The 23,460-nt window shown below is 39.0% G+C and overlaps 1 long non-coding RNA gene and 1 pseudogene across 1 annotated transcript; one reads left to right on the top strand and one right to left on the bottom strand.

Moving 5' to 3' along the window:
* The window catches only part of LOC147748242 (aquaporin-2-like), a 129,526-nt pseudogene that overhangs the window by 58,295 nt on the left and 47,771 nt on the right, over positions 1-23,460 (bottom strand).
* On the top strand, positions 5,037-12,814 carry LOC147748243 (uncharacterized). Its single transcript, XR_015309166.1, has 3 exons — positions 5,037-5,061; positions 11,753-11,854; positions 12,792-12,814. It is a non-coding gene; the product is annotated as an uncharacterized LOC147748243 (long non-coding RNA).

Raw genomic sequence — 23,460 nt, 5'->3', positions numbered from 1 at the left:
CGCACCTTTAAGCGTACCCGAAAGCGTACTTTGGTGAAAAATAGTGAAAAAAGTTAGAAAAAAATAAACGCTTTGAATGATCAGAGTTAGGGTAGCTCTGAAAAGAGCTTTTGGGTTCTGTGGTTGATTTAGGTACCTACAAGTAGGTTCCAATACACATTCTTAAATTCAGGAGGAATATTCTATTCCCCTCATCTGAGAAGTGCACTCCATCTCCTCTGTAGATGTCTTGCATGTTGTAACGCAAGTTATTATTGTATAATGAACCCATTCCATAGTCTCTCATGTAAGCAGAAACAGATTTATTTACATGTTTCCGTGCTTTCTCAAATTGTGGACCAAATTGGTTGGACCAGTTCCATTTCTGTCTTTGGCATATATTGGAATATACCAAGGCAGTGTGGGGAAAAAGTATCATCAATTGATGAAAGGTGTCCTTTAATAGCATTTCCAGACCTACCCCAGTTAATGTGCCTAGATCGTTTCCACCACAGTGCACAATTATAAGGTCAGGTTCTGGCAGATGCAAAAAGGTTTTCACCAATGGTATCAATTGGTGACATTTTAATCCTCTGTGGCCAATCCACTTGATTTCCACATTTGATAAATCAAGGTTATGAAAATTTCTGCTAGCTGCATACCTTTGAGCCCAGTGGATGTAGCTATGTCCAATAACCCAAACAGAGTACATGATGTGAGAAGGTTCTGGTCCAGTCAGATGAAGTGTGGGAATGAAATGGCAGTTGGAACAGTAGGAGTTCACAAAAAAATAATTGTGGAGTTTCTGTGCTCTTGAATCACTAGCAATGATTGGTGGATTCAGATAGTTGAAAACTGAAAGTTAGGGTGTATGGTTATGTTGTGTGAAAGAAGCAATTTGAATGGTTTAAAAAAATTCACCAAAAGCAAAAATACCCTGTATAGGCTGCTGTATTGACAGGTCAAACATCCTTGCTGAGTTAATTTGCAACATTGTAAGATAAACTTTTGAACCTTACAGTTCAGTTAGGAGGGAGTTGCTATGGTAACAGATAGAAAGGTTTGAGAGGGGGATGGGTGTTGGTTTGAAAATAGTGAGGGAAGAGTTTTCATTGGTTGAATTAAGGCATATGTGTACAAAGATAGAGATTTTCTATGCCAGTCTTGGTTTCAGTGTATTGAGAGCACACCTTTTCCTCTGCTAAAGAAAAATTGGTGTGTGTGTCTGACACTGTTTTCAATCTCCAAAAGCATTTCTAAAGGTAAGTAATGATTCATTTAATTTAGATAGAGATTTATTTTCTCTATGGAGAATATTTGGAAGCAGATAGTTATGTTTTAGAAGTGAAATTGTATGTTAGTATATAAGTCCTGCGCAGTGTTTTTTACATGTTATTTAAAAATCGATTTTGGGTGCAAATGAATGGTATTTTTATTTGGCCTTTTTTATGATTGCCATGTGCAGTTGATGCATGACTTTAAACATGGGTAATAAGTGATGCACTGGTGGCGCCAGGCTTTTATAAATTTAAGCCCTGACTTTGTTTGATGATATTGAGTGGTTGTAGTTAGGTTCTGTGCAGTGTTTCTTACATGTTATTGAAAAATCGATTTTTGGGTGCAATTGATTGGTATATGTATTTGGCCCTTATTTATGAATGCCATGTGCAGCTGATGCATGACTTTAAACATGGGTAATAAGTGACGCACTGGTGGCGCAAGGCTTTCATAAATAAGGTCCTGACTTTGTTTGATGATATTGAGTGGTTGTACTTAGGTTCTGTGCAGTGTTCCTTACATGTTATTCAAAAATCGATTTTTGGGTGCAATTGATTGGTATATGTATTTGGCCCTTATTTATGAATGCCATGTGCAGCTGATGCATGACTTTAAACATGGGTAATAAGTGACGCACTGGTGGCGCAAGGCTTTCATAAATAAGGCCCTGACTTTGTTTGATGATATTGATTGGTTGTACTTAGGTTCTGCGCCGTGTTTCTTACATGTTATTGAAAAATCGATTTTTGGGTGCAATTGATTAGTATATGTATTTTGCCCTAATTTATGATTGCCATGTGCAACTGATGCATGACTTTAAACATGGGTAATAAGTGACGCACTGGTGGCGCAAGGCTTTCATAAATAAGGCCTGACTTTGTTTGATGATATTGAGTGGTTGTACTTAGGTTCTGTGCAGTGTTCCTTACATGTTATTCAAAAATCGATTTTTGGGTGCAATTGATTGGTATATGTATTTGGCCCTTATTTATGATTGCCATGTGAAACTGATGCATGATTTTAAACATGGGTAATAAGTGACGCACTGGTGGCGCAAGGCTTTCATAAATAAGGCCCTGACTTTGTTTGATGATATTGATTGGTTGTACTTAGGTTCTGCGCCGTGTTTCTTACATGTTATTGAAAAATCGATTTTTGGGTGCAATTGATTGGTATATGTATTTTGCCCTAATTTATGATTGCCATGTGCAACTGATGCATGACTTTAAACATGGGTAATAAGTGACGCACTGGTGGCGCAAGGCTTTCATAAATAAGGCCCTGACTTTGTTTGATGATATTGAGTGGTTGTACTTAGGTTCAGCGCCGTGTTTCTTACATGTTATTGAAAAATCGATTTTTGGGTGCAATTGATTGGTATATGTATTTGGCCCTTATTTATGATTGCCATGTGCAACTGATGCATGATTTTAAACATGGGTAATAAGTGACCCACTGGTGGCGCAAGGCTTTCATAAATAAGGCCCTGACTTTGTTTGATGATATTGAGTGGTTGTACTTAGGTTCTGCGCCGTGTTTCTTACATGTTATTGAAAAATCGATTTTTGGGTGCAATTGATTGGTATATGTATTTGGCCCTTATTTATGATTGCCATGTGCAGCTGATGCATGACTTTAAACATGGATAATAAGTGACGCACTGGTGGCGCAAGGCTTTCATAAATAAGGCCCTGACTTTGTTTGATGATATTGATTGGTTGTACATAGGTTCTGCGCAGTGTTTCTTACATGTTATTCAAAAATCGATTTTTGGGTGCAATTGATTGGTATATGTATTTGGCCCTTATTTATGATTGCCATGTGCAGCTGATGCATGACTTTAAACATGGGTAATAAGTGACGCACTGGTGGCGCAAGGCTTTCATAAATCAGGCCCTGACTTTGTTTGATGATATTGATTGGTTGTACTTAGGTTCTGTGCAGTGTTCCTTACATGTTATTCAAAAATCGATTTTTGGGTGCAATTGATTGGTATATGTATTTGGCCCTTATTTATGATTGCCATGTGCAGCTGATGCATGACTTTAAACATGGGTAATACGTGACGCACTGTTGGCGCAAGGCTTTCATAAATAAGGCCCTGACTTTGTTTGATGATATTGAGTGGTTGTACTTAGGTTCTGCGCCGTGTTTCTTACATGTTATTGAAAAATCGATTTTTGGGTGCAATTGATTGGTATATGTATTTGGCCCTTATTTATGATTGCCATGTGCAGCTGATGCATGACTTTAAACATGGGTAATAAGTGACGCACTGGTGGCGCAAGGCTTTCATAAATAAGGCTCTGACTTTGTTTGATGATATTGATTGGTTGTACATAGGTTCTGCACAGTGTTTCTTACATGTTATTGAAAAATCGATTTTTGGGTGCAATTGATTGGTATATGTATTTGGCCCTTATTTATGATTGCCATGTGCAGCTGATGCATGACTTTAAACATGGGTAATAAGTGACGCACTGGTGGCGCAAGGCTTTCATAAATAAGGCCCTGACTTTGTTTGATGATATTGATTGGTTGTACATAGGTTCTGCGCAGTGTTTCTTACATGTTATTCAAAAATCGATTTTTGGGTGCAATTGATTGGTATATGTATTTGGCCCTTATTTATGATTGCCATGTGCAGCTGATGCATGACTTTAAACATGGGTAATACGTGACGCACTGTTGGCGCAAGGCTTTCATAAATAAGGCCCTGACTTTGTTTGATGATATTGAGTGGTTGTACTTAGGTTTTGCGCAGTGTTTCTTACATGTTATTGAAAAATCGATTTTTGGGTGCAATTGATTGGTATATGTATTTGGCCCTTATTTATGATTGCCATGTGCAGCTGATGCATGACTTTAAACATGGGTAATAAGTGACGCACTGGTGGCGCAAGGCTTTCATAAATAAGGCCCTGACTTTGTTTGATGATATTGATTGGTTGTACATAGGTTCTGCGCAGTGTTTCTTACATGTTATTCAAAAATCGATTTTTGGGTGCAATTGATTGGTATATGTATTTTGCCCTAATTTATGATTGCCATGTGCAGCTGATGCATGACTTTAAACATGGGTAATACGTGACGCACTGGTGGCGCAAGGCTTTCATAAATAAGGCCCTGACTTTGTTTGATGATATTGATTGGTTGTACATAGGTTCTGCGCAGTGTTTCTCACATGTTATTCAAAAATCGATTTTTGGGTGCAATTGATTGGTATATGTATTTTGCCCTTATTTTTGATTGCCATGTGCAGCCGATGCATGACTCTAAACATGGGTAATAAGTGACGCACTGGTGGCGCAAGGCCTTTATAAATCAGACCCTGACTTTGTTTGATGATATTGAGTGGTTGTACTTAGGTTTTGCGCAGTGTTTCTTACATGTTATTGAAAAATCGATTTTTGGGTGCAATTGATTGGTATTTGCATTTGGCCCTTATTTATGAATGCCATGTGCAGCTGATGCTTGACTTTAAACATGGGTAATAAGTGACGCACTGGTGGCGCAAGGCCTTTAAAAATAAAGCCATGAGTTGCTATTGTATAAACTTAAATATGTTGCAATTTATTGTTTATATTGTTTGCTTTTTAACATTACTTTGTTGTTTGCTAATAGTGGTCTTTCATGTGTTTTTTTAACAGAACAACAGATTCAAATCAACTTCTGAAAAGGAAGCAAAAATGCCTTCAAGGCAAAGAAATATCAAAAATACCATACGGAAAAGGAGAACATCAACAACAGAGTTTATGGAATCCTCTTCAACAACTACTTCAAAAAACACCAGAAAAGCTTCTGGTAAGCCAATTAAGTCTTTTCTTCGCAACATATGTCGTAGGAAAAAAAATGAAATTGCTAATGTGAATATACAGAAAAAGTCAACAAATCTAAAAAGGAAAGAGAAGCCCACAAAAAATGTTTCCATTGGACCAGGAGAGAAGAGAATGGTTAGCAATAGAAGGGTAAATGTTTTTAGGGACATTCGTAGGCGAATGTTTCGCAATAGGGTAGTTTTAAATTTGCTAAAAAATGAAAAGAAAAGTAAACTAAAAGCTGCTTTTTACAAGAAAAAGAAAAGTGTAGAAAAGATTGTTGATCAGGCTTTTGAAGTTAAGAAAAAATTATTTATTTTAATAATCAATAGAATTAGGATACTTAATAAGGCAATGGATGTTTTCAAATCGAACAGTAGATGGAAAAGAATTATTAATCGGAGTAATTTTTGTGAAGTATTTTCTGGTGAATGGATGCATAGTTCAAGTTCTGAGCCTTTTTTTAATGAGGAGAGTTACTTTCAGGAAAATGATTTGGTGCATGCAGTTGACACCAGTGGTCGTGCATATGAGGTGAAAGATAGTTGTGTGATGGAAAAAGAGAAACTTGTATCTAGAGATGCAGAAGAGGTGTTAGCTGATGAAGTTTTAGGGAGACGTACTAAGGGTCCAGTGTACACATGGAAATGCAGTAGTATTTGTAGTGTGCGACAGGAATCAATTGATTTGCTTCGAAATTTCTTACGTACATATAGTAAAAAAAGTCTCAAACAAAAAATGAAGATCCTGCAAGAGTTAGATCCTTGCAGAGTGAGAGAAAGCACAGGTTTGCAAGGGCATTCACTAGCATGTCTTTCTAGAAAAGTTTGTCGGAGTGTTTTTCATCATTTTAGGATGTTAGCAGTGCATCATAATAACGTAAGGAAATTAGTGAGGAAGTTGTATTATGCAAAAAGTCCTGCACTTAAGCTTAAACAGTTAAATAGTGCTCTTTTGCATGGATCTGAAGTGGATGTGAAGACTATTTGTGAAGAAATTGAGTTTTGTTATTTTGGGAACAAAGAGGACAGTGTAGAAATAGATATAGTAATGGATGGTAATGCAGAAGATAATGGACAAATTTCAAGTATTGAAAAGTTTGATGAGGAAATTATCAAGTTTAAGGTGAAATCAAGTGAGAGGCCTAATGTAACTTGTGTGTGTTGTCGACGGACTCATTATAAAATTCAGACTAGGTTAGTTGATTTATATGCAAAAAGTGAATTGGAAAATAATAGTGAATGGGAGGATTTTGTAAGTTATTTGTTGGTGGAGAATTCTTTTGATTTGAGTTTGGATCAGCGTATTTGCACTTATTGTTTGAAAAAATTAAATGAAAATAGAATGCCTGCAAGAGCAGTTTATAATAATCTTCAGTTGATAGATATTCCTTCTGAATTGATGGATCTAAATACTTATGAATCTATTTTGATTCAATGTGTCCATCCTTTTCAGGCTATTGTACGCATGGAGCCTAAGACAGGGAAATTGCCTCCATCAGATTTACTGAGAGGATTAAAGGGAAGAGTTGTTTATTTGCCTCTAGATGTAAAGAAAAATATTAATACAATTGGTGTAGAAAGAGTAGAAGAAGATCCTTTAGTTATTCTAGTTAATGGGGTTCCAACAAAGAGTAAGAAAATTTGGCAAGATTTAGTGGATGTTAAAAAAGTCAAGAAGGCAACGTTGTATTTAGTTAAAAACAATGAGTACTACAAACATGTAAGTGTTGGAGTAGAGGAAACAGCTACAGAAGAAGATAGTGATTCTTCAGTTGGTCAAATTGAAAAAGTTGATGTGTCTAGAACTGAAGAAATATATGAACATTATACTGTTCATCCTTTGCATTCCAAAGAAGTAATGGGAAATGCAATTGACTTGTTTCAAATGAAGGCAGCAAAAGGAAGTCCCATTAGTGTATGGGAAGAAAGTTTGGAAGCTCGTTGTTTTCCACAATTATTTCCAACAGGTTGTGGTGGACGATATGATGATCGACCAGTTCAAATTCCTGCAGCTGAATACCGGACTCTAAGATTATATGCAGAAGATCCAAGGTTTCGTCAATGCATTCCATATTTATTTCATCTACTGTTTGAAAGTGATTTGTCTGGGCTTTCTTATGCAGTTAATCATATATTAAAAAGTGGACCTCATTTGCAAAATGTATGTGCAAGGGACTTTATGGAGAAAGTTAATCTGCAAGACAGTATTTTGGAATCTCAGCTAATCAATCTCATGGCATGTCAACGTGGAACCAACGAGTATTGGTTTCGTCGTCATGGAGAATTGAAATGTATGCTAAGAAACTTAGGAACTACTACATGGTTCCTCACTCTTAGCTGTGCTGAGTATGCATGGGACGATTTACTTCAATTTCTACGAGAGGCAAATGAAAACATACCAAATATAGAATTGAAAACACCAGGAGAACTGTGTTCTTTAGATCCAGTGAATGTTTGCAGATATTTTAATCATAGATTTGAAGCTATGATGTCTTTTATTACCAACAAAAAAAATCCTCCCCTTGGAGAGGTTTTGGATTTCTTTTGGAGGAAGGAATATCAAGCGAGAGGTGCTCCTCATATACATATGTTGTTGTGGATTAAAGATGCACCCAAATTTGGATCAGATTCAGATGAAACAGTGATGAGTTTCATTGAAGAGTATTCAACATGTGCTGTTCCAAAATCTACTGAAGAAAACAATTTAAGGCAACAAGTTTTACGTTTTCAATCTCATCGTTGTGGAAAGTACTGTCGTCGAAAATTTAAAAACAAGGAAAAGTACTACACGAAATGTCGTTTTGCATTTCCTCGACCAGTGATTTCTAAAGGAAGAGTAAATAATTTGATGTCATCTCTACGACATACTGTGACGAGAAAATCTCCCAAAAACACATATAATTTGAAAAGAAATGAAGAATCTAAGTACATCAACGATTACAACCCAGTGATTTTGTCCATGTGGAATGCTAACATGGATATTCAGTTCGTTGCTGACAACTCTATTGCTGTGGCTCGATATGTGACATCTTACATCACCAAAAAAGAAAAGACAGAACTGAAGGAAATGTGGGAGGACATTTCACATGAAAAGAGTCTAAGCAAGAAATTATACAGTTTCAGTCTGAAGATGTTGTCGCATCGAGAAATTGGAGCATATGAATGTTCTGATCGGTTATCATCAGCAAGTCTCTATGCCAAATCAAGAACAATCATTTGGGTGAGTCTTGGTCTTGCTGCAACACGAAACCGAGTTTTGAAATCTGTACAAGAAATTGAATATTTGGCGGAAAAAGAACCAAACAGTACAGATATTTTGAAGACAAATATGTTGGATACATACTATCCAAATAGAAGTACTCACCTTGAGAACACATGTTTGTATGAAGTTCTTCAAAACTACAGTTATAAGAGGAACATCACAGAAGATATCAATAATGGAAAATATGCACTCATTGGCTATGAAGGATGTCTAGTGAAGCAGAAAAAAGGCCATTTGATTAATCATCGAAAATTGAGTTGTGAAGTTCCAGACAAAAGAGAATTTTACTATTTAGCTCTTTTGCAACTCTTTAAGCCATGGCGTACAGAAGAGGAACTACTTGGAGATTTTCTCTGTTATGAAGACTCTTTTAATGCAACTAAGGATACCATAGAATGTCCTATTTTTCTAAATTATCTGCAAATGTTGAATGAAGAAATGGAGCAAGAAACCACAATTGCTGAAGAGATAGCTAGAAACAGTTCTCAAGATAGTCAGAGTTCTACTTCATTGAGCCAGGATCCACTAGGAGGACCAATTATCCAAAATGAAGCTGCCACTGCCATGGATGAGGTGGAAAGAGCTATGGAACAAGCTCAAGAGGATGGAGTTAACTTAGAAGATTTGGTAACGCAACTAAACATTGAGCAGAAAAAGATATATGATGAAGTCACAGAGCAGATTGAACATGGATTCAGACATGAGAAAAAAGAGTGCTCATGTATATTATTTGACCCTGTCCGACTGTATGTAAGTGGAGAAGCGGGGACAGGAAAAAGTTTTCTAATTAAAGCCGTTGCAAGTTATCTGCAGAAAAGGACTGATTCACCACTGTCTTGTGTTGTAACTGCTCCAACTGGTCTGGCAGCACATAACATTAAAGGGATTACTCTACATCGTTTATTGATGCTGCCAGTTGAACATGATAATAAATTGCATTACAACAAGCTATCTGGAGATGCGTGTTCTGAAGTTTCAAGAGTCTTGAAGAAAATGAAACTTCTTATCATAGATGAAGTAAGCATGGTCTCAAATCTAATGCTTGCTTTTGTGCATTTGAGAATGCAAGAAATTCTTAAAACAGACTATGATGTGTTATTTGGAGGAAAACACATTATTGTTTTTGGAGATCTATTGCAGTTGACTCCAGTAAAAGGACAACCAGTGTTTAAAATGCTCACGCATGAAGATACCAGGAAGTCCCTTGGAAGCATTGGAAATGTTAATATATGGCTAAATTTTAAATATGCTGAACTGCTTCAAAATATGCGACAGGCCAAGGATGAAGATTATAAAAATATTCTACAAGATGTAAGAATTGGAAAAATGACTGAGAAAGGGAAAAAAGCTTTGCATAGTCGATTAATTTCAAATTTGTATGCAAATGAAAACATTCTTCCAGAGAATATTTTTAAAAAAATGACTGAGAAGAAATCTGGGATATGTTTGATGCCAACTCTGCAAGAATGTTCCATCTTCAATCAAAAAATGTTAGACTTAGAAAATGAAGAGATTGTGAAACTGGAAGCAATAGATAAAATAGAGCATATGGGTGCAACAATTGTTTTGTCAGAAAATTTGAAAACTAAATTGCATTCATTGGAGAAAAGTATTTCAAAAACCGCTGGTTTTGAAAAGACTCTGAATGTGTGTTTAAATTGTCGTATCATTTTGAGAAGGAATTTAAATGTTGAAAGCGGTCTGGTAAATGGAGCAATGGGTTATGTTGTTGATTTTGTGAATTACAGAAATAGAGATGGAATTGAATTTTTAAAAATAAAATTTGATGGCATTGAACAAGTACAACAAATAAGTCGTTGTTCTGCTAGATTTTTACTTGTAAAAGACTTATATGTTCGCCGAAAACAGTTTCCTGTTTGTTTGGCGTATGCAGTGACAATTCATAAATCTCAAGGTTTAAGTGTAGATAGTGCATTGGTGAACATTGGAAGATCTGTGTTTAAAGAGGGTATGGCATATGTGGCATTATCTCGAGTCAGAACTTTATCAGGATTGTACTTGATTGCGTGTGATGAGACAAAGATTTCTGCCGATCTAGATTGTGTTAAAGAATACAATAGGTTAAGAAGAGAGTATGCTCCACATTTGCCTCAATATCCTCTGTTTGAAAAACGTGTGGTAGGCCGAAAAAGAAGAAATGAGGATAATTGTAGTGAGGTAGTTGCAAAAAGACAAAAAGTAGAGAAAACTGTAATTGAAAACAGGAAGAAAAAGAATTGTGGAGAAAATGTTGTTGGATTTCAGTTTGAAAACAGTTCTGGTGTCAACTGCTATGCTAATGTAGTGGTTAATGTTGTTTTTTTTCTTAAAAGTTTACAAGAACAGATTGTTGAAAATCGGGATCAAAGATTGTGTGGTTTATTGAATTCTGTGTTTCAGAAATGTAGCAGTGTTACAGCACAAATAGAAAGTGTAACAGAAATTCGAAATATTTTAGATTTGTGTTCTGGTCAAGATAAATTTTCACAGAACATTCAGCAGGATTGTCAGGAATTTTTAATGTATATGTTTGGTGTTTTGGAAGATGAAGGTGTAGATGTAGATAATCTTTTCAGTCTTTCTTATCAATGGCAGCATGACTGCCACAATTGTAGTTTATCAAGTACTACTACAATAGACACTGAAAGATTTATATATTTGACTTTACCAGACTGTAAATCAGTGTCTTTTAAAAATCTAGTTAAAGCAGCAGATCATAATATGGTGTGTACCCAATGTAACTGTACAATGCTGTCCACATTATTTATACAAAGGTATGGGCAGTATATTATTTTAGTTTTCCAACGATGTAGACCTGATGGAACTAAATTGACAACTTCTATCAAAAATTTTGTGGCTTCTCAGTTATCAATTTCTGGAAGGACCTTTACAACTGAAGCTATTATTTATCATGATGGATCTTCGACCACCTCAGGACATTATACATGCTACTTAAAATCTGAAAATGGATGGAGTTACTGCAATGATTCTCATTTAACTTATAAACAACGTTTGCCTTATGACTCTACAAATTCTTATCTAGTGTTTTTAAAACCAAAGTTTTAGTAAAGGGAATTGGCCTTTGAAGACGGGAATAGTTAATAAAAGTTAGTTAGTTAGTTAGTTAATCTAATATTTGAAATTATTTATCTCATGTAGATACTTTAAGTGGATCTCAAAGTAAAAAATACTGATATATCTGACACAAATTGGCCGTGAGGAAAATGTAAGATATGATGTTGTTAGAAGTTGATGAAATCGAAGTTATAGAGCACAGCAGACTTTTTTTCACCAAAAGGACCTTCACTATCTGCAATCTCATGTAGATACTTTAAGTGGATCTCAAAGTAAAAAATACTGATATATCTGACACAAATTGGCCGTGAGGAAAGTGTAACATATGATGTTGTTAGATCTTTTTTCATAGGAAGTCGATGAAATGGAAGTTATAGAGCACAGCAGACTTTTTTCCACCAAAAGGACCTTCACTATCTGCAATTTGGTCTCACGGAAAAGTAAGTGAATCAAAGATTAGTGTACTTATATGAGATGTATGTTTGAATGGGTTTTTTTAAACACAATCTTTTAGATTGTTTTTTTTTTTTCCCGCTGTTATATGATGAAGACTTTGATCTCACTAATTTAAGTGAAATTCAATATATTCTGAGAACAGCAAAAATAAATAATGTAACATATTGTAGAAGTTATTGTGTAGTTTGCATTGTGTAATTTATATTGTGTTCACATTGTCTTATACTCATTTTCTTTTTCACCCTTATTTACCTCTCTTTACTAATTTACACTCTTTTTTCATCGCTGTTTCTTTAGTGCAATTCATTCACAACTTCTTAATCTAATAGGAACTGTCTGCATTTCCTCTGTTCCTTCCACCACTTTTTATCTTTTTCATATTCTCACAGTACCACTGCTTTAGTTTCCTAACCCTCTCTTTCTTTTTCTCCTTTTTTTTTCTTTCGCATCCATTGTACTGTAGTTCACTTAGTTCTTCCTTTTGTCTTTCTGTGTACTTACTCTCTCACTCCTGTTTTATCCATCGTTCTATACTAACTTCATTCCTTTCATCCCTTCACTCTGTTACTTTACTTCACTCACTCTCAATCATCTTCTATTCCTCTTTTTTATTTATAGTTTCTCAATCAGACTTCTCTCCTTTTCACTCATTTTTCTTTTATTTTCTTATCTTTACTGATTTTGATTTGATATCTTACATTCTTTTAGTATCTTATTTACCTTTAGGAATTTGTTCTCTTTCTATTTCTTTTTCCTTTTTTTTTCTCTTTCTACATTACTTTCTTTCTGTTTTTGTATCCTTCACTATTGCATCATTTCTTAGTAAACTTTTGTAGATTTTTAAACCTCATGAACTGTTGTTTCTATTTTATTATATATTTTTAAGAAATTATAACGTGTTTTTTCTTTTATCTTTCATAGATACAAGTTTGCATTGATTATATGGTAAGTGTGTTTACAAAATCTTTTTTGTTATCACCTTTTGTTTTATTTTCACTATTTTTCTGTCACCCTACCGCACCCCTATTTCCTTACTTTGCTTCCCTCACTTATTCTTTTGTTCCATGTTTACTTCCGACCACATTCAATTTCTTTCAGTACTTCTGCCTATGCACACTCCTTCACTTACCTTTTTTACTGGTTCACTTAGTCCCTTTGTGACAGTCCTTCTTTTACTCTCTCTCTTCTTTGTCTCTATTACTCCCCATGTGTTACCCTTATTCACTTACATGTACCCTCTTTCACCCCTCTTTACTTATATTCACTGATATTTACTTGCCCTCAATCACTGCTATTCTTTTCCTCTGATTCCGTCACTACCTGACATTCCCATACTTAACTGTCCTTCCTTTTACTTTCAACATCCATTTACAATCTCCCTTAACCTCTGCTTTAGTCTTCTTCCTATTTCTTCTTTCTTTTGCTCCCTTATTCATTTTTCTTTTCTCAGTTACTTCCTTTTACACTTTTTATCTGTCTTACTATCTATTACACAGTCCCTCCTTCATTTTTTTTTCTTTTTTTTTGTTAGTGCGCTGACGGTACGCGCACCGGTGCGCGCACCGAAAGCGAAATATAAAAAAAATATTTAAATTAAAAATATTATCTCAATATACATTATAATGTTCATTTTTAAAAAAACATACTTTAGCAATTCACTAAAAAACACATAGGTATGAGTATGAATAAAAAGTTAGGAATTAGCATTAAAAAAACCTATGAAATTCACTGAAAAAACCATAGGTTTCACACCAGTTATAGTTAGGAATTAGCATTTAAAAAACCTATGAAATTCACTGAAAAAACCAAAGGTTTCACACCAGTTATAGTTAGGAATTAGCATTTAAAAAACCTATGAAATTCACTGAAAAAACCATAGGTTTCACACCAGTTATAGTTAGGAATTAGCATTTAAAAAACCTATTAAATTCACTGAAAAAACCATAGGTTTCACACCAGTTATAGTTAGCTGGAAATTTTACTGATATAAAACCATTGAAATTCCCACGTTATAGTTAGTCGGACTCACTATAACTTGCGCGTGCAATGCACTGCTGATGACATCACATATTACATCACTCATGACATGGTCAGTGACATCACTCATGACACCATCCTTGTGACATAGTGACAGACCTCCTTTCACTATAATGTAACCCTTGAGACACATATTCAAAAATAGAAACTGAAATTTTTTAAAAAATGGACATACCTATATCAGTTACAACAAGCAATTCTGTACTTCTACTATCTATATACACATCCACTCATTCACCAACAGTTCTATATAGTCACTCATACATATACTCACTGATCATATGAAGTGATACACCTATACATCCTGTTACACACCGACAGTCATCCAAAAGTTACTCACACACATATTCACACGTGCAAATAAACTATTGGACATCCATTTATTTGAATATAGAGTTATACACACACTTCCACCTTACTTCTATTTAAAATTACACATATTTATTCTCTTAAACAATCACTTATAGAAACACATACTTATTTAAACAGGAACTCTTACAATCTCTTACTCTCACATATACTCACTTATATACATCAATATTCATATATACTAGATTAAAACATATGTAGTTACTGATAAAGACACTAGTGAGACAGTCATTCACTCACTAACAAACACATATAGACACTCATCCACCCATACAGTCCTGTACATATGCTGTCTTCAAAACACATACAAACAAAGAGTCAGTCACTCATGCATCTATGTGCTAAGTAATACCTCCACCAAACCATATAGACACTCATACTGATACTACTAAAAATATCAAATAACCCATATACATACGCATGTAGCTACTTATCAACACATGTAGCCACTTATACATAAAGTGAAACACTAATATATGTATTTAAATATTTAAACATAACTCACTAATATTTATTTTTCAGAAAGACACATATTCACTGGATGGTGTCATCAGTGATGTCATGAGTGATGTCACTGACCATGTCATGAGTGATGTAATATGTGATGTCATCAGCAGTGCATTGCACGCGCAAGTTATAGTGAGTCCGACTAACTATAACGTGGGAATTTCAATGGTTTTATATCAGTAAAATTTCCAGCTAACTATAACTGGTGTGAAACCTATGGTTTTTTCAGTGAATTTAATAGGTTTTTTAAATGCTAATTCCTAACTATAACTGGTGTGAAACCTATGGTTTTTTCAGTGAATATATATATATATATACAAATTATTGCCTCCGTGAAGAAACAACGAGGGACTCAGCGGGCAGTGCTTCAGGTAAATTTATTGCAACAGTTCTTATGTGGCATGACGCGTTTCGGGAAGTCGTCCCTCTTCAGATGCCTTCACTCCCTGTACTGGCGCTGCACGCAGTTCTGCTTTAAAAGTCCAATGCTTCCTTCTCATTGGAGGACATCATCGAACTGCATGTCCCAACATCCCTCTGGCTGGATGCCGGTAACCCCTGCCAGTGATTCAAACAAAAGCCTTACTGGTTGTTTGCTGACGCTGGGAGCCGATTTTAAGATTTTACCCTCGCCTGCTTCTGCACAACCCACACCTTGCCGGACCCGCTTCGCGGGTCCCGCTGCGCCCTCCTGGTTCTTGGACTTTCTGGGGCTGTGAAGACCGAGTGATTGCAACCGTCTTGAGGGACCGGCAGGGCTGCGAGCAGTACTGCAGGGACTCAATATCCCAAGAGTCCCTGCCTGTCACACCTGTGGCTGCTCTCCCTGCCGGCAACGCCCCCGCCCCTTCTTAAACTGTGCTGGAGGTAGTGTGCTCTGGGAAGCCTTACTGGTTGTTTGCTGACGCTGGGAGCCGATTTTAAGATTTTACCCTCGCCTGCTTCTGCACAACCCACACCTTGCCGGACCCGCTTCGCGGGTCCCGCTGCGCCCTCCTGGTTCTTGGACTTTCTGGGGCTGTGAAGACCGAGTGATTGCAACCGTCTTGAGGCACCGGCAGGGCTGCGAGCAGTACTGCAGGGACTCAATATCCCAAGAGTCCCTGCCTGTCACACCTGTGGCTGCTCTCCCTGCCGGCAACGCCCCCGCCCCTTCTTAAACTGTGCTGGAGGTAGTGTGCTCTGGGAAGCCTTACTGGTTGTTTGCTGACGCTGGGAGCCGATTTTAAGATTTTACCCTCGCCTGCTTCTGCACAACCCACACCTTGCCGGACCCGCTTCGCGGGTCCCGCTGCGCCCTCCTGGTTCTTGGACTTTCTGGGGCTGTGAAGACCGAGTGATTGCAACCGTCTTGAGGGACCGGCAGGGCTGCGAGCAGTACTGCAGGGACTCAATATCCCAAGAGTCCCTGCCTGTCACACCTGTGGCTGCTCTCCCTGCCGGCAACGCCCCCGCCCCTTCTTAAACTGTGCTGGAGGTAGTGTGCTCTGGGAAGCCTTACTGGTTGTTTGCTGACGCTGGGAGCCGATTTTAAGATTTTACCCTCGCCTGCTTCTGCACAACCCACACCTTGCCGGACCCGCTTCGCGGGTCCCGCTGCGCCCTCCTGGTTCTTGGACTTTCTGGGGCTGTGAAGACCGAGTGATTGCAACCGTCTTGAGGGACCGGCAGGGCTGCGAGCAGTACTGCAGGGACTCAATATCCCAAGAGTCCCTGCCTGTCACACCTGTGGCTGCTCTCCCTGCCGGCAACGCCCCCGCCCCTTCTTAAACTGTGCTGGAGGTAGTGTGCTCTGGGAAGCCTTACTGGTTGTTTGCTGACGCTGGGAGCCGATTTTAAGATTTTACCCTCGCCTGCTTCTGCACAACCCACACCTTGCCGGACCCGCTTCGCGGGTCCCGCTGCGCCCTCCTGGTTCTTGGACTTTCTGGGGCTGTGAAGACCGAGTGATTGCAACCGTCTTGAGGGACCGGCAGGGCTGCGAGCAGTACTGCAGGGACTCAATATCCCAAGAGTCCCTGCCTGTCACACCTGTGGCTGCTCTCCCTGCCGGCAACGCCCCCGCCCCTAGCTCTATATCAGAGTTAGTGGATCCCGCTGCGCGGTAGCGCGCGGTAGCGCCCGGGGCTAAGCCCGGGCAAAGGGCGGGCCCTCTGTGGCCCTCCGAGTCCCGTAGAGCCTGGTCTGGGCCATATCTCCAGGTTATTATTATTGATTGTTTGGTAATTGTTATAAATAAGGGTGTCTTTCATTACTTCTTATAGGGCTGTCCTTTGGGTCCAGGGATGTGCACTCGTGAAACCCGAAGTAAGGCTGCTGCTAGCGCCGCCAAACTGACGGGAACCCTGGATAATTTTATTGTGCGCACTCACTCGTTAATAGATGAGGGAATTGCCCTCATGGAACGAAGAGTGTCCAGGGATCTCGAGGTTGCTAGGAGATCATCGTTAGGCCCTTTAGCCCATGCACCCTCACCAAACAGTTCCCAATGCATTCGCCTCCTAGACCCTTCACAATCCATTTCTGAAAACCAACCGGGTTCTACCAGTCATACTGCATTTGAGGACCATACTCCCTTACTAACCCCCCAAGTTGCCTCTTTGACTTCATTAATAGTACATCCAAATAATCCTAATGAACCTGATGCTCTACTCGCACTTAAAGGTCTTAGGGAAGGTGCTATACCCAAATCCTCGCATTGTTCGAAACAGAATAACACTGTTTTAATACCCGTATTGGTTGAGGGGGGAACCCCTAGAGATCCAAACTGTTTGTCTGGTGGGTTGGAGGTAGAAAACGATACTGTGGGCTTCGTATTAACCAGCGAAGACAAAACTGCGGAGCATCGTGCTTCTCACCCCCTACCATTGGGTATTCCCGATGACACAGCCTCAACCCAAAGTTTGGAAAACTTCCTTGAGGATTGTTCTCAGGTGGAGCAACCTGATGGGGAGGAAAACGAGAGAGGTATTTTTATGAGCTCTATAGCTACACTGATGGCTTCCCTTATGGCCCCTTTGGAAACTAGATTAAAGGCCATAGAAGATAATCTGAAAGCCTTGAATCTAGAATTAAAAGGTAAACCAATACCATTTCCAGTAAAGACCACTGGAGGGCAAGCTTCAGTTGGTGATATACCTTCCTTGCCCTCCTTACCAGCTGTAGGGAATGTCCCGGCCCCACATGTGCGTCCTGCTAAAATCCTCCCTGCCAAGACTGTTAACAATAGCTCCAACATCCTTCCCTCTAAGTCAACCAGCTTGCCTTTAATAGGGAAGGTTGCCTCAACTACTGCCCCTAAAACTCCCAATACAACTGATCCTAAACCACCCCCAGCCCCTCCTGTAGGTACTAAATCCTCCAATACAATTGATTCTAAACCACCCTCAGCCCCTCCTGTAGGTATTAAATCACGACGGAATATCAACCTACCCCCTGATGCTCACCCTTATGTAATTGTCTTAACAGGAGTTACCGAGCTACCCCCCTCTTCATCTGAACCATTTTGGGCTCTTAAGAATAAAGTATGCTACTGGCTTGACAGAAATTATCCTTTACCGCCAAATACTCGCAGTGACATGCTTATGTTAGAAAGAGCACCTTGGGTGGGCCAGAAGACCAAAAACATTCAGGGGGATTGTATAGTTGTGACATTTGGGGACCCGCGCACAGTAGAATTCATATGTGCCGGATCCCCATGTGACACTAACTCGCCTATTCAGGTTAAATCGCTCTCTTACTTTTATATGTCTCATGATCAACGTAGCAATAGATGGAGTTGGTTAAGAGCTCCGAACAATTCAAGATGGGGATCGAGAGAATCTTTCCGTGATCATAAAGCTAACTTCTGGGATGGAGGGGAAGATAGAGGATGGAGTACCGTACGAAGGAGAACAGGCAGATACCCTCAGGGGGCTAGCCAGTTTCAGGGAGATTGGTCGGGCCAGCAACATTACCCCCCCCCTCTTCCATGTTTCAATCATTTTAGCAGCTTAGAGGGAGTAGATTGACTTCCAACCCACACCCTAGGTGATAGGGTCCTAATACAGACTGGTGGAGAAAATAGAGAAGATTCTTTGATCGATATGCCCATTAGAGCGATTGAATCTGAGTGCAGCCCCCTGTCCTCAACTCCGGTAATAGTCACTGACTCTCGGTCCATCCACATTCTCTCTTGGAATATAGCGGGACTAAGGAAAAACCTTGAAATCCCAGAATGGAATGACTTTGTTGATAAGTTCCACATTTGTATGTTTCAGGAAACATGGTGCATGTCTCCCCAATATAAAAATGGGTATTCTTCCTACTTTGTGCCAGCGGTCTCTATAGGCAAAGGGCGCCCCTCTGGCGGCCTGCTTATTTGGGTGAAAGTGATTTTGAATTATTCTGTTATGTTACATAATACACTGTCAAGCGATATCCTGCATATTTCTCTGAAAAGTCCCAATGGGAGCTGTGTTCATCTGTTTTGTGTATATGCTAGAGGGACACCGGGTGGTTCTATTTCCCCAACGATTGAGCTTTTAGATGTTAAATTGTCCGAGCTTCCACCTAAGTCTAGAATCTTGCTGGGGGGAGATTTTAACTGTACATTTGAACCTTTGGATGAGGAGGATGTCATGGGTTCAAATACCGAAGACGTGAGTCAGGCTATTCCACTGTTAACGTTGGTGCCTATCAAAAAGTGGACAGCAAGAGCATTACAGCTGAATGCATTAGCTCTGGACCATAACTTACGGGCATTAAATGGTCGGACAATTTCTGATCGTGAAGGAGCAATGACCTTCAATAGAATTAACTGCCCTTCACGTATTGATTATATCTTCCTAGATGTACCTTCTTGGGCTAGTCTAAAAGATATGGAAGTTAAACAATCCTCTGACAGTGACCACAACCCACTTTGTATGGAAATTGACTGGGGCATTGGGATTAACAACAAAGGTGGCCCCGAGATGATCACAAAGGATGTTCAACCATCCAATTGCAATCGGAAACTGAGGTGGGAGGTGGTTAAGCTTGAAGAGGGGAAAATCGATAAAATTAGGGAATTGGTCCGAATAGAAACTTCCAACCTTGTCGAAATGGTAAGAAGTAATACTCCCCCTATGGGCCAAAAACTTTTGGACCAATACCAAACTTTCATTGACAAAGTAGGAGCAAATTTTGTTAAAACACCGCAAAGGAAACCCGCAGTGACCAACGGATTGTCTAAAGAGAATCCGTGGTTTACAGCAGAATGCAAAGCCAAGAGGAAAGCTATTGGCACAGCAATAAAATTAAAGGATCCACTGTTAGTTAGATTAGCAAGGAAAGAATACCGTGGTGCCATTGCCTTGGCAAAAAAAAATTGGGAGGAAGAGCACTGGCAGAAGCTTAAAACTGCTGCCAGTGGTAAAAATTCCATTATATTTTGGAAATTGATTAACAAGTTAGACAGGAGGGCTGGTAGCCCAATTGTAAATCATATTACTGATCAGCAATGGTATGCCCATTTTTTAAAACTATACTGTAATCCTGTTATTCAGGCTCCCATCCCGTCTTTGTTGGAGTTTAGTAAAATTGCATCTGGTTCGGAAATGTTGACTAACGGATTACCTTTCTCCGAGTTAGAAGTTAAAGCGGCGATTTTAAAGATGTATCCAGGGAAAGCAGCTGGCCCAGACGGCCTGCCGGGAGATCTTATACTACATGACCCCCCACTCTGGGCTAACTATATAGCTACTTTATTGGCTCTTATCCAGCTAGGCCACCCAATCCCTGCATCATGGAAAGGTGCGGAGGTGATTACAATCTTTAAAAAAGGAGATAGAGAGGACCCGGCTAACTACAGACCCATTAGTCTGATTGACACTATCCAGAAGGTAGTTGGTAGGGTCATCATAAACCGAGTAGAGACCTGGTTAATGGATAATGACATCCTCACGCATTTTCAGGCTGGTTTTAGGCGGAATGTTGGTGCTATGGACCAAGTCTTCCGGTTTTGTGCCGTATACTGGAAGTCAGTATTAATCACCAAGGGTTGCCTGTACTTGGCTTTCATTGATCTAAAAACGGCATTCGATGTTATCCCTCGGGCTAAGTTATGGGAAATTCTTGAAGCTATGGGGTTTCCATGCCCTCTACTCCAATTAGTTATTAAAATGCATGAGAACACCTATGCAAGAATACGTTGGGGAAAGCAGGGCCAACTGACAGAGAGGGTTCCAGTCAGCAGGGGGGTACGGCAGGGATGTGTGATGGCGCCAACACTATTCTCCCTCTTTATAAATGGGGTGGTGGACCATTTGAGGGAGGTTCCGGCAGATGCCCCCATTCTTGCCGGGGAGAAAACCCCGACCCTCCTCTTTGCTGACGACACCCTCTTGATGTCTAAAACCCCCAAAGGTTTACAAACGCTTCTTGACCGTTTCTCTTTATTTTGTGAGGACCGTGGGTTAACTGTCAACACTTTGAAGACTAAACTAATGGTCTTAACCCCCAATAGTAAGTTGAGAAAGGTACATGTTACCCTGTGTGGTTCACCCTTGGAGGTTGTGAGTGAGTTTGACTACCTGGGGGTGAGACTGTCTAACCGTATGACTTGGGACTCCCATATTTCTAAGATGGTACTGAATTTAAAAAGGGTGTCCGGTGCAATAATAAAAAAATCAACGACTCTCCATAAGCCGTCCGGTAGCCCCGGCCCTAATAGTCTACGAAGGGAAGGCTTTATCCTCGGCAGTTTATGGCGCCGAACTTTGGGGGGCAGAAAACACTAGGCCACTGGTAATTGCTGAAAATAAGTTTATCAGAGATTTAGTGTCACTTCCGATTTCCTCACCCTTGTTACCCCTATTTTTTGACATGGGTAAAAAGTCAATTGCGGACAAAGTTCGGCTTCGGCCTTTGTTATTTTGGGTCCGCCTTAGAAGAACTGAGGAATTAAGGGGGTACGCTCGAGTGTTGGATGAGCTAATTACTCTCAATGTTTCCAAACAAATAAAATGGCTTAACAACCTCAAAAAACTAGTAGTGTCAGTAGGACTGGGGGAGTTTTGGGCGTCACAGGATCCACCCCCAAAAGAAAGTGTAAAAAAATTGTACTGGGATTGGGTTGAGTCCAAAATTAATAACAGTTCAAACTTGGGAACGCTAACAACGAACTTTCTTGCTCATAAACCACACATGAAGCTAGAACCGTTCCTAGATTTCATCCAAATAGCCAGCCATAGAACATTATATTTGAAATTAAGGTATGGCACCCTGCCCCTTAATGGTTTTGTGGGAAAATGGGATTCTAAGGGGGGAACTGAATTAAAATGTCCAGGGTGCCAATGTCCTGAGGAAACCCTTCCCCATTTCCTATTTGCTTGCCCAACGTATAAAGTTGTTAGAACTAAATGGCTGAAACCTGTATGTAGGGAGTTGGGGGTTAAAGATTGTATGTCAGCCTTACGTATTATTACAACCAACACGGTTTCTTTGTACATTGTTTGTGGGGTGGCCAAATATTTGGGGGGTGCGTGGATATTACGCTCTAGATTGGTGAACAATGTGTAAATTTCGGGAAAGGGGAAGTTAATTTCTTAAAATAATTTCTGTTTTTCCTGCTTTATGAGATGTAATTGCAGTACTATGGATCATTTGTTTTATATGTTTGTACGTTTGTACTTTTATGATGTATGTTCATCGAATAAAGTATTACAATCAGATTCAAACAAAATGTTTTCTCCGGGCTGTTGTAACCTTCAAGCACCACCCAACGCCTTCTGTGATGTCATTTGAGATGTCATCAGTGATGTCACTGACCATGTCATGAATGATGTAATATGTGACATCATCAGCAGTGGATTGCGGGTGCGCGAAATATAGTTAGTACAACTAACTATATAGGAGCAATTTCAATGGTTTTTTAAATGCTAATTCCTAACTATATAAGGTCTGAATCCTATGGTTTTTTAAGTGAAAAAAAAAAAAAAAAATATATATATATATATATATATATATATATATATATATATATATATATATATATATGCTACAGTCTCTGCTATCTCTCGCCCGGAGCCCAGTCCTGGATACCTTCGGCGCAGATGAAGAGAGGAGACCCAAAATGCAGGTGAGCAGTGATTTTATTCAATTAGAAAAGCGGCACACCTCAGCATAACGTTTCGGCCTTCACAGAGGCCTTGGTCACATGACGCATGCAAGGGAGGGGGCAGTATTTAAAGTGCAAATCGTAATCAAAATGTCCAACCATTGGTGGAATATGGTCACATGCAAAGAATGGTCTCATTCATAGACACAGACAACATTATAGCGTTTGTAATTGCTGACATTGCGGGATAATCCCTTAATCAATACATGTTCTTTATGCAAAATGTAAGTAAAGTGCAAAAAAGTGCTATCTTCAATGTACATTACAACGCTTCATTCACGGGATAATCCCAATAAGCTATTTAAGAGACTAGTGCAAAAATGGGCAATGTGCAAAGAGTCAGGAAAGTGCAAATAGTGTCATATAAATATACGGAGTTTGAATAAATAACCATCATATATATAACACAATATTAAAATATACACAAGTGTAATAAATATATATACAAACATTAATAGTTGATATATATACATTAAATATACACTATATACACAAGATGAGATCTCAGGTACTCCGTATGCTTGAGTGCATAAATACACT

This window comes from Lissotriton vulgaris, chromosome 1_1, assembly GCF_964263255.1.
Source record: "Lissotriton vulgaris chromosome 1_1, aLisVul1.2, whole genome shotgun sequence".
NCBI classification, from domain to species: Eukaryota; Metazoa; Chordata; class Amphibia; order Caudata; family Salamandridae; genus Lissotriton; species Lissotriton vulgaris.
Note: the sequence above shows the minus strand (reverse complement) of the source record. Positions and strands in the feature narration are given on the sequence as shown.